At 39.9% G+C, this 12,710-nt stretch overlaps 1 protein-coding gene across 3 annotated transcripts in view; it reads left to right on the top strand.

Annotated features, from left to right (window-relative positions):
- ATP2B2 (ATPase plasma membrane Ca2+ transporting 2) overlaps positions 1 to 12,710 on the top strand; it is a 423,952-nt gene that overhangs the window by 237,489 nt on the left and 173,753 nt on the right. The window lies entirely within an intron of this gene.

Raw genomic sequence — 12,710 nt, 5'->3', positions numbered from 1 at the left:
TTGTTTCCAGAACCTGAATTGGTCTTCTTATACTTGTTGTCAACTCCAACCCTGCTTTGAACCAGAGTATGGCAGCTGGAGTTTTGGCTCAGGGTGCCACAATTTAGAGAGTGCTCAGAGTAGTCTCCGAGGGTATGCTGTCCCCAGCTCTCTGACTGCTGCCTAACTGAGCTTCTCCATGCCACAATCTGACCCCTCCAGATGAAAAAATTCCAAGGTACTGAGAATTAATCCAGTAAATTCCTAGTTGCCTTAAGCATCTATAAAGGAATCAACTCTGCAGTATTCACACGGGTCACTAGGCATTAGCTACTGTACCTCCTTGTGAAGGATTTCTGATCCTCACTTCTGAGAATTATTTTCAGATATAACATTCTTTTTTTTTTGTCTTTTTGGAGGGAGGAAGACAGGGTATTTGGGGTTGAGTGACTTGCCCAAGGTCACACAGGTAGCAGGCAGATATAAGATTCTGTGACTCATTTCCACATTGTGCCTTTTCTTGCTCAGGGTCTTTCTGTTGTCATTCTCTGACTCTGGCTGACTCCCTCTTCTCTTTCTTTCCTTTTCCCCATTTTCTCCCCTCTCTTCCTGTCTCTTTTAACTGGATATCATGTATTACTGAAATACATTGTTTTTAAAAAAATTCTTCATAGAATTATAGACTCTTACAACAGGAAGAGACAACAGGGAGTATCTAAATGAGATAATTATTTGTAAAGCACTTGTCATAGTTCCTAGCACATAGTAGGGGCTTAATAAAACCTTACTCCCTTCTTTTCCCCTCCTTATTAAATACCTACTATGTGTCAGCACTGTGCTAAGCACATTTAAATATTCTCATTTGATCCTCCCAACCCTGTGAGGTAGGTGTTATTTTGATATCTATTTTACAATTGAGGGAGCTGAGACAGACAGTGGTTAAACAACTAAATACATATAATATGCACTAATATTCTTTGGCAAATGTTAAGTGACTTATCTAGGGTCACACAATTATTACATCTCTGAGGCTGGATTTGAACTCAAATGTTCCTGACTCCAGAAACAACAGGAAGGGAATAAAGTGTGAGAAGACTATGAAGGGATTAAGTTGTTGAAGGGCATTTAAAGCCAAACAGAGGATTTTGTATTTAGGAAGCCACTTGAGTTTCTTGAAAAAGGGGTGACATGATAAAGCTTGTATTTGAGGAAGATGAGTTTAGCAGTTGATTGGAGAGGGGAGAGACTGGAAGCAAGCAGACCCACCCAGCAGGCTATTGCCATAGTCCACATGGGAGCTGATGCGAGCTACACCAGGAAGGGACATTTATGGGAGATGTTCTGAAAGTAGAATTGGTAGGACTTGAGAGCTAATTGGATATGGAAGTAAGAGGGTGAGGGGCTGAGGATGGCACCCAGGTGAAAGCCTGGGTAGGATGGTGGTCCCCTCAACAGTAATGGTGGAATTAGAAAGTGGGGGAGAGTTGAGAGCAAAGATACTGAGGTACCATGAAGCCGCATGGCATTGGAGACAGAGAGACACTTGTAAGGTGCTAGCCCCCCAGAGATCTCTAGTGTGTGACATGTTGAATGGAGGGGACCTAAACAATAAAAGGCTGTAGAATAATGGAGACTAAAAAAGGCCCCAACAACTAAACACATCTCGAGCATCATTTCCGTTTGGATTAGTTGTTCAAGAGCTGGTCCCCTAGGATAGGGAATGAGGAAAACATTAGGAAGGAGAACTTCAGGAAGCAGAATTGCAGAAGACAGGAAGCAAGGCCAATGATAAAATAGCCACCATCTTTTGGGAACCAAGGAAGACAGCAACAGAAAGCAGTAACCAGTGATGCCTAGAGAGAACATGGGGAGGCAAGTTGTACAGGAAACACTCAATGATGCCTAGAGGGTCCTGGAGGGGGCACCATATTGGGGAATAGACTCTGGCTCCTCTCCCTTAACAGTCCTGCCAAGGCAGTACCGTAAGTCATTGACACTGCTTTACTTTTGGGGGGGTGGCTTGTTCACTGATGGGGATGGCTAAGTTCCAAAGGTGTGTTTTATTCCCAGAATTTAGAACAATGCCTGGCACACTGATTGATTGATTGGTTCCCATAAGCATGGTGGAAGTCCTGTCTGTTTCCATTAATTTGCAAATAAAACTTTATTTCAAGCATTATAATCTTGCGTGCTTTTAAGGGGAGCTTGGATGTGTGTGTGTGTGTGTGTGTGTGTGTGTGTGTGTGTGTGTATGAGATTCTGCAGTGCCAGGATCATCTGGATAGGTGCAATGAGCCTGGGACTTGAGAGGTCCCTAACATAACATACCCAGGTTCTTCATATCAGGAAGGAGCCTTTTTAATACAAGGGTTTCATTATTGAATTAAGCTTATTGATTAGAATTTCATGTTTCCTAAACTTATTTTAAGTGAGGGTAGAATGTGTTAAATTTAAATGACAATCAAAAGCCAACTAAATGAAGTGGCTTTGGGGTGGCCCTCAATTGATTTTCCTCATGGATCAATGGCACTCAATAGAGAGAAAGTTTCCTACTCAGTCTTTGATTTGTTTCTGTCTGCCCAGGAGATCACACCCCATATGTAGAATCCATGATACTGGCCTCTGCTCCTGAGGGGAAGCAATACCTTAACCTTTCATTTTTCCTTCTGCAATATCTCAAAGCTAAATGAGCATCCTTCCGTGGAAGTCTGAAAACCAAGTAAATGGTTCCCACCACTACATAGAGTCATGAAAGCTTTCAAAATTAGAAATGGATTTAATTGATTATGGTTAAACTCATCAGGTACTTTCCCTTCCTTTTTCTTTCTACGTTGGGTTGACTCTCTGCATTTGGCTGTTCAGACTTGGTGGTGGGAGTGGGGGAAATAAACCAAATATTCCTAATCTATTGTTAACCCTTTATCTTTGTGGACAAAGGAGATGTAGTATCAGCCTAAAGACAATCATGTTGGGGACAATCATCTGGGGACCTGGATTTTTAATGAGGCCATACAAATCTTTGGAATCAATGGTCTCTTTTACCAGACAATTTGTCAGTTTGGGAGTGGGGGGGATGAGATGGGCATTTGGCTGTAATGCTTGAAGTGTGACTTTCAAGTGTTCTAAATGATGTTGCAACTATGGTTATTCACAACAAGAAGTATAAGGTTTTTATTAAGCACTTGCTGTATGCAGAGCTATGTTTTGTGCTGGAGAGATTAAAAATTTATGTAAGGCAGTCTCTTCTCCCATGGATATCATCATCCTAGTAAGATAAAACACCAACATATACAGCCACAACATACAATACTAACTGAGAAAAATGGATAGAGAGATGTCCTTATTCCTGTGGTCACTTCAAACTCAACCAGTCCAAAATGGGATTTGGCATCTTTTCCTCAGATCCTACCTCTTTTCATCTGGCTTAAGGCATCCTTTCCAGGCTTAGTGCACATCCCTCCTCCCCTCTCCACAGATTCTACTATCCAGTCAAACAGGCCAACTTTCCCAGACTTGGCAATCTTTTATATACCTCCATACCTTTGCACAGGATGACCTCATGTCTCAAAGGGTTCCTTAGAATCCTGGATTTTGCTTTCATAGCTCCAGCACCAAGCCTTGTGCCTTGCAAATTAGTGGAGCTTAATAAATGCATGTTGTATTGTATTATATTGCATTATAACTAGCACTTATATAGTGCTCTGAGCTTTGCAAAATGTTTCCTCACAAGTCTGAGGAAGGTACTATTATTATCCCTCTTTTACAGGTGAGGCAATGGAGGCTGAGAGATGTTCACTGACTTAGCCAGGATCACAAAACTACTTTGAGGCTAGATTCAAACTCAGGTCTTCCCAGTTCCAAGAATTGTAGTCTTACATGCTGTTGTGTGGTTGTGGTTTGTCCTTCATTCTCGAAGGGGATCATGACATCAGGAAGATGATGCCATACTTACAATTCAATTGGATTTAAGTGAGGAAGCAGAGTGAGACTGGTGACTGCACTTATCATACCACCTAGTTGTACTGTGTTGTGTTACATTGGATTGGAAAATAAGAGTTGTCACTTTCTGGAAGAGTTGACATCACCGTTGAACTGTAGACAAGAATCATTTATATAGTGCCCACTATATGCCAGGCGCTGTGCTAAGTAGTTTTTTATAAATATTTATAGTATATTAATCATATATCATGTCATATCATATTATATATCTTTAAAGGATGGGCAAGATTTCAGTGGATCAAGAGATGAAGGGAAGGCATTTCAGTTATTAAAAACAGTTTGAACAAAGGCTAAGAGATGTTCTTTGCAGTTGCAGGTTGTTTCCATCGATTAATAAGTATTTGTTGAGCCCCTGTTGTGGGTCAATAAACTGAGTGGGCTCCAGAAGGGTATAAGCCAGAGTACCTGCTTTGCTTAAGGAGCTTACAGTGAATCTGTAAGATTTTGTGAGACTTAAACACACAAAAACTTAACTGTTAATACCAAGTAACTCGTGGAAAGTGTTAGATCAGTGGTCTAGAAAGTCAATGCTACTATTCAAAGAATGAGACCACCAGCAACTGGGATGATCTGGGAAGGCTTCTTGGAGGAAGTGGGTCCTGAGCTAAGGAAGGGAAAGATTGGCCCCCAAGGGGAAGAATTTTTGAAGTTTGGGAGTGAGTGGGATTATTGTATAAGCAAAGGCTGGAGGCAGGAATGTATGTAGACATACCAGTCCTGTGAATGGTAAGGAGAAAGGCAAGGCCAGAATGAGGGAAGATTAGGTAACGTAATAACATGACATGAGTCTGTGTAAATTTGAATGGTAGAGCAAGTTTTAGAGTCATAAAATATTATAGCCAGAAGGAACCTTTGAACTTAGAATGTCAGAGACAGAAAGGAGCTTAGAATATATAGAATGTTCAAGTTGGAAGGGACCTTAGAGCCTAGGATGTTAGAGTTGGAAAGAATGCCAGGTACTGTCTTGTCCAACCACCCTCAGTTTACCTGCATCCCATGGATTGTTCGGTAGAGGGGAATTCAATAACCTACAAAGAGGAACTGAACTCCAGCTCTAGTTGTGACCTGATCAAAGTTTAATTTCTTCCCTGAAGGTTTTTAGTCATAGAAGAAGAATTTCTGAGGGCAAAGAGCTGAGGACCTTCTCTGCCCATTTATTGTCCCGAATATATTCAGTTAACACCACTGCCATGATGACCAAGGGTCAAGCAGGTAGAGCCTAGTTTGGTTGCTTTCTAAGTACTTCATTATTTCTTATGAGGACTGGGACTTAGAAAATAGCAGTTTATCCCCAGTACTTCTCCATCTCCCTGTCTTTGCCCCCCTTATCTTCTTCTATAGCCCCTCCTTCCTATTATACAACTATTGTTCCCACCTGCTTGTACTATGTCTCATCTTTCCAGGCCCTAGTGATCTGAAAAATTAATTCCAGCTATGGTGTTGATGGGTATTAATGGCTCATTGTCTTTATTCTAATTTTTCTATTAACAGGTCCATTTTAGTGGATATTTTCAGGAAGGGTGAATGGTGTCTTTCTCCAGAACCTCTCCAATCAAACCATATATGAGTTTCTGTATTTTCTGTATCTACTTAAGGACTCCCATGAATTCTTTGAATCTCTTGCTTTTTCTATGGGGGTTGAATAAAGGCTTTCCTATGCCTTGAATGTATATGTTTCTTTAGATGCTTGTATAGGGAATGGATAGTCTTTCTATCTTCATCTGTGGACACCTACATATAAAATAATAGTTAGGGCTTAGGGACATAAAACTGAGCATCAAGATACCTGGATCCTGTTTATAGCTTTTCCATTAATTAGCTGTGTCACTCTGAGGAAGTGACTTGATCTCTTCATGCAGTCTTCTCATTTTTAAAATGATGGGGTCAGATGAAATGACATCTAAAGTCCCTCCTGATTTTAAGATTGTATACCAGTTTTGCAGATGAAGTGCAGCCATTGCAATTCCTTCCTAGGTTTTCAAGTATTCCTGCAATGCCTTGTCTTAAGGGCAGGAAGTGTTCTAGGTTAGTGAATATTCTAGTTAGCTGAAATTAATTCCTATTAAGTTCCTATTTTAATTCCTATCAAAATACCATTTAAATTTTAAAAAATAACCTAGATACAAATCTTCCCAAAATTTATCCTATATTTTTCTCTGCCTTATTAAACAGAGTAACCCAAACAGAATTCAACCTTTTTTTTCCTGGATAACTCAGTCATCATCATGAACATCAATTACTATACAGTATATATATATATATATATATATATATATATGTATGTATGTATGTATGTATATATATATAATGTGTGTGTGTGTACACACACACACACACACACACACACACACACATTATACAGAGCTGTAGCAAAACGTTGCCCTCAGCAGTTGTTGTTGTTGATGTATCATAGGGTAACTCCCTCTAACCTCAGTGGCCCCAGATTTTTTCCTCCAATCTGTGTCTCTTCTTCTCTACTGTCAAGATGCTATTATATGTCAACTCTTCTAGAAGTATCTTTCCCACATAATGCATAACTTCTAATGTTCTATCCACCCTCACATAGAGAAAAACAGATAAGCATAACTAAACTAGTCTTAGGAGATAGGGTACTGGATTAGGAGTCCAGAAAAACTAGATTCTAATCTAATCTAATCTTTCTTACTGGTTATGTGACCATAGGAGTGACAACTAATATCATTGAGCCTCATTCTTCCCATCTACAAAATGGGGATCATAATTCCTATAGTACACACCTCACAGGGTTATTATTTTATATAAGTAAGTTATTGTGTATGAAGTACTTGACAAACTTTAAAAGAGAGTTTCTTTCCTTGTGGTATGTGAAGTTTTATTCAGAAAACTTGTTTTCTTAATACTTTGATAGCTATATTTCAATATAATTGGTTTCCTTCATAATACTTTCTATTTTATTTATTGAAAAACATCATTCTGAGAAGGGGTTCAGAAGCTCCACCAGATGCCCAAGAGGGGTCATGACATGAAAATGGTTAAAAGCCTCTCCAATTAAACATTATACTGACGGCAGTGTTATCAGCACTACCATTGCTACTACTATGTTCACAGGGTTTGGCCCATGGGCAGCTCAGCTGTTTGCTTTCCTTTTCAAGTGGTTGGACTCAGTGACTGCTTCTTTCTTCTCAGGTCATGGCCATTGTTTAGTTTGGGGCCATGTTTTTTTCTGGCTGTTTGAAAGTCTGATGGTCAGATAAGTGGACTGTTGGTAGGTAATAAGAAGTGTAATGCATCCCACACATAATAATACACACATACACATACATACATATACACATACATACGAACAATACATAAATTTATACACACACAATATAGATATTTACCTATTTGTGTGTATATGTATGTATATATGGTGTGTATACATACATACACACCATATATACATATAGATATTTACATCTGCATGTATATGTGTATATACAAACACACATACATAAATAATATAGATATTTACCTGTGTATATATGGTGTATATGTTTATATACACACATACATATGTATTTGTGTGTATATATGTATGTGATATTTGTGTGTGTATACATGTATATAAAGGATGTGTATATATATGTACACAATACATAATGCATATGTGCACATATAGATGACTGATCGGTGTATATATGTATATGTTTAAGGAGTTTATATGCATATATATACCACACATAATACATACATTTACTTATATTTGTATATGTATATATACACATACATATGAATATATAGATATTTACCTATGTGTATGCATGTATGGATGTGTATATAATCTATATGTATATGCACCATGCATACATAAAGTTATCTTTCTGTGTATATATATACACACATATAAGGGTATATATGTGTATATATACACATGCACATGCACACATAGATATTTACTTGTGTGCATACATGTATGTATATGTAAAAGGGCATGTGTGTGTACATACACACAGATATACACACATAACCATGAATATTTGTATGTATATATTATATATACTATATATGCCAAATGGGAGCTTTTGCAAAGCCTCTATATCCCCTCTGATTTCCCTGATTGCTCTATTGAGTTGAAAGCCTTCACAAAGGTAGTTGAAAGCCTTTCATAATCTGATGTCAGACGATCTCTCCAGACCAGTTCTCTTTCTTGCTGTTCCTCTCATGTGACAGTCCTCTTTCCCCGCTTTGTCCATCATACAGGATGACCTTTCACCACACATATACACCCAGAATTCCTTTGACTTTTGCTTTTCCCACTTGGAGTTCCTAGCTTCTTTCAAGGCTCAGCTCCTGCATGAAGTCTTCCTTTCATGACTCTCTCTCCCCACCCCAGATGTTAGTGCTTGAGGGCCCTTCACCTCCCCCCTCCATTAGTTTTACTTTACTCTGTGCATAGTTTATGTCATTGAGTGTCCCAAAAGTCCTAGTGACATTTAAGATTTTGTTTTTATCTCTTGGAGGGGGGAGGAGGGGTGTACTATTAAACTATTGAAGCTTAAAGCTGTGCTAAGACTTTTGGGACACACTGTTTGCATTGCCTTATCTCTACACCTATTGTCTCCTCACTGTGGAATGCAAACTCTAGGACTGTTTCCTTTTTGTCTTGTGTCCCCAGCACTGGGGGCAGTGCTTTGTTGAGTTCAGGGGACGTGATTGCATGAGACCATAGCTGAAATATTGGTCCTTTTGGGGGACTAGGATAGCTTTATCATTTATAATGGATCAAGAGCTAGGTGAGGACCTTAGAATTAATCTCCTTCATTTTACAAATGGGGAAACTAAGGCACAGAGTGATTTTTTTTTTTTTGCCTAGGGTTGCACAGCTAATGAGTTTCCAAGTCTTCCTGAATACAAGTCCCCATACATTTTCACTTGATGGTGTATTGTTTAGTTGTTTTCAGTCATGTTTGACTCTTTGTGACCACATTTGGGGTACTCTTGGCAGAGATACTGGAGTGGTTTGACAGCTCATTTTACAGATGAGGAAACTGAGGTAAAGAGGGTTATGTGACTTGCCCAGGGTCACACAGCCAGTAATTGTCTGAAGCCAGATTTGATCAGGTCTTCCTGACTCTAGGCCTGATACCCTGTCTATTGCCCCCGTCACTATACTGTACTGATTCTCAAAATAATCTTTTTTTTTTCAAATAGAAAAAAGTAATATAGCTTTGAACCACAAGCAAGTGGACATCAGCAGCAGTGAAATGCACAAAGTTGTGAGGTTTTTGTGTGGTGTTGGTTATTTTGATCAAAAAGAGTGAACAGCTAAAAGCTGCCTCTTGGCTCACTGAGAACCACTGAAATTTCTTCTGACTCCTCAGCCAGTGTTTTCCTTTTAAGAGCACATTGGTAAGGACTAAAGGCCAAGGACTTCTCTTTCAGTGCTGGGGGCTCTCAGTGCACAATTCAGTTCACCTGAAGGTTTTAGCAGATGGCAGTTATTCAGATGCTATCTGTCGACTCCCCCATTATACACACACACAAAGTGCCTTGGAGGCTAGCCTGGAAATAGACACTCAGTGGCGGCCAATATAATTCTGCCACCTCAAAGAAATCAGCATTTCAAATCTGTCAGCTAGACGCTAAATGCAAAATGAATTCCAGGAAATTCTGCACAAGAAATAACATGAGCTCAGTTGGTGAAAGCCGAAAGGGGCTATTTATAATCCCACATGGCTCCTGGTCTATGGGGTCTGTTCTGAAGGAACTGTGGGTTGCTTTTGCTTCAGCTGAATCCCAGGAGTTGGATGTCCTCACTGCTGTACCACATTCATTGCTGCCATTAATAATGACAGGGATAATGAGAATAATAGCCATCATCTTATTTTGTGTCTGGAATAATGATCAGAACTTACATTTCTAAAGCACTCTCAGTTTTACAATGCACTTCTTTGGTTACCACAGAACCCTGTGAGGTAACTGATAGATTTTTACACTTGTGGGGCAACAAGATATTGAAATGGATAGGGGTGCTGGACTTGAGGCTGAGAAGACCTGAGTTTGAACCCTTCCTCAGACACTTCTTGTGTGACCTTGGGCAAATGGATTCTTTCAGGTTCAGTTTCCTCATCTGTAAAATGGGGATAGTGATAGCACAGCTAGATGGTGTGGTGGATAGAACAGTGGGCCTAGAGTCAGGAAGACCTGAGTTCAAATTTAGCCTCAGGAGCATACTAGCTGTGTGACCCTGGGCAAGTCACTTAATCCTATTGGTCTCAGTTTCCTCATCTGTAAAATGAACTGGGGAAAGGAATGGCAAACCACGCCCAGTATCTTTGCCAGAAAATCCCAGATGGAGTCACAAAGGATCAAACACAAACAAACAAAAAAATGAATGACCAACAGAGACAATAATCGCACCTACTTTTCAGCATTGTGAGGGGCAAATGAAATGCTATATGGAGAATACTTTGTAAACTTTAAAGCACCATAGAAGTGCTTATTATCATTATTGTGATTTCCTTTTTTTTTTAAGCAATTGGGGTTAAGTAACTTGCTCAAGGTTACACGGCCAGTTATTTCTGGGTGTGGTGCTGAGTATCTGAGCCTGGATTTGATCCAGGTCATCCCAACACTGGAGCCTGTGCTCTTACTCGCTGTGCTACCTGGCCACCCCCATTATTGTGATTTTCAAGGCATTCAGGAATTTGAAGTGACTAGTCCAAAGTCACCCAACTAAACAGTGCCAGCACCAGAAACTGAACTGACATCTGCTAACACTAAACCCAACCATCTTTCTGCGACATCACAGTCAGAGTAGGCGGGATAGTGATCCTCATTCCCTGTTTTTCTGAAGAGGTGACTTGTGTTTCAGAGAGGTTAAGGGATTTGCCCAAAGTCACACAGCACACTCATGGTGGAGTCAGTACTAGAACCTGCTTCTTCTGGCCATGAGAAGCAAGCAGGTAGCAGAAAATTCAGAGAGAGAATCAAGGAAGGAAGCCCATAAAAGAATGACTTTTACCATAAGCTAGTTAAATAACAAACAGCATCCCTAGATAGTCTGGAAAATGCTCCCTGTCTCCATCAGCCATTTTCCTCTTCTGGGTTTGTGCCCAGAATGGCTCTCTCCTCCCAGGACGTCCTTCACCCTTGCCTTTGCTGCTTGGAATCCTCAGCTTCCTTCAGGGCTCAGCTCCAGTGCCCCTTCCTGGACGAGGCCCTTCCCAAATCCCCCCCTCCTCCCTCCTTTAGTGCCCTTGTGCGCTCAGCCTCACCCCGATTACTTCAGACCTTTCTTACATTTATTGCTGAATATACCATACCTTCTTCCTGGGAGAAAGCTTTCTTTTTTCTCTTTGAATTTTCTTTGTCTCTTATTTTCTTCAGTTACTGTGCATACTGGCATTGCTGTGGTCCTTTAGCACAGACGAAGTCCATTCGGCACTGTGCTGGGCACATAGGTACTTAATGAATGCCTAGTAAATGGGATCTATTCACACTCCATGATGGTGCCAGACGGATTTTCAAAATCAGTCTGATCTGTGTTTCAGGGATTTGACCAACTTTATATATGCATACAATTCCAGTTCAATGACATTAGAAATATACATACATAGTATGTACAATACTGTATATAGATATGGACTCACACATGTGCATTAACATATGTATACATGCACATCTATCTATATGTGTATATGTATTTATCCATATGTGCACACACAGATGCCTATATGCATGTGTATGTATATGTGTTTGTATGGAGAGAGAATGACAGAGAGAGACAGAGACAAACAGAGACAGAGTACCTGCTGTATCCTCAGTGCTGTGGCCATGATAGTGGGGAGGGCAGAGGACATCTGATAAAGGGTTACCTACCTGAAAATCTATTAACTGAAGTTAAAGAATCCTGGTCCTGTTAAAAGGTCAAATTGTTCATTTACTCATAAAAGAACTTGATCAACTGGAATTGTTTGGGGGAGGCTGACATCATTGTGCTTCGCAGCTCAAAGAGACCTTGGAGGTCACCTTGGCTGACCTTCTCCCCCTCCCTGTTTCTTATATAGGGAGAATCTAAGGCTTGGGAAACTTCAGGATTTGGATCAAGGTCACATGGGCAGTGCTGAGAAGGGATGGAATTCCAGCTCTGAGTCCTCCATCCCCCATCTAGCTCTCTTACTATTTCTCTATTCAGAAGCTGAGTTAGGGAGACTCCATTTAGAGAGGGCACTGTGAAGAGACCCAGAAGGGAGGGCACTGTTAAGGTTCTGTTCTAGAAAACTATGCTCTTCCAAAACCCTCTCCCAAACCAGTTCAGCCTATCCCAAAAGGTTTAGCTAGAAATTGGTCATTGCTGCTCAAAAAAGCAAAATCATCAATACACCGGGTACTGCTATTTGGGCATTTTGGGTCTTTACAGTTATTAAGTAGTAAACCTGTATTATTTAATTCAATAAATCCAATAATTTGATAAGCATTTTTAAGTACCTAACATTTGTCAGGCACTGTACTAAGTGTTGGGAGTACAAAAAGAGGCAAAAAACAGTCTCTGCCCTCAAGAAGCTTATAATCTAATAATCTAAAATTAATCTAATATCGCTATATTTAATGAGACTTTTCTTTTTCTTAAATTTATTTTTATTTAACAAATACTGAATAAAATGGACATTTCCATATACATAGTAGAATGGAAAAAAAGAATTGCACAACTATGAGATTTCGTAAAAATAGAAAGGAATTAGCTCTGTGTGTGTGAGACAGAGAGAGAG

The sequence above is a fragment of the Petaurus breviceps genome, unplaced genomic scaffold (assembly GCF_028583685.1).
Source record: "Petaurus breviceps papuanus isolate PSGF00001 unplaced genomic scaffold, PetGlider_PUasm1.0 174, whole genome shotgun sequence".
NCBI classification, from domain to species: domain Eukaryota; kingdom Metazoa; phylum Chordata; class Mammalia; order Diprotodontia; family Petauridae; genus Petaurus; species Petaurus breviceps.
This window is presented reverse-complemented; position numbering and strand designations above follow the sequence as displayed.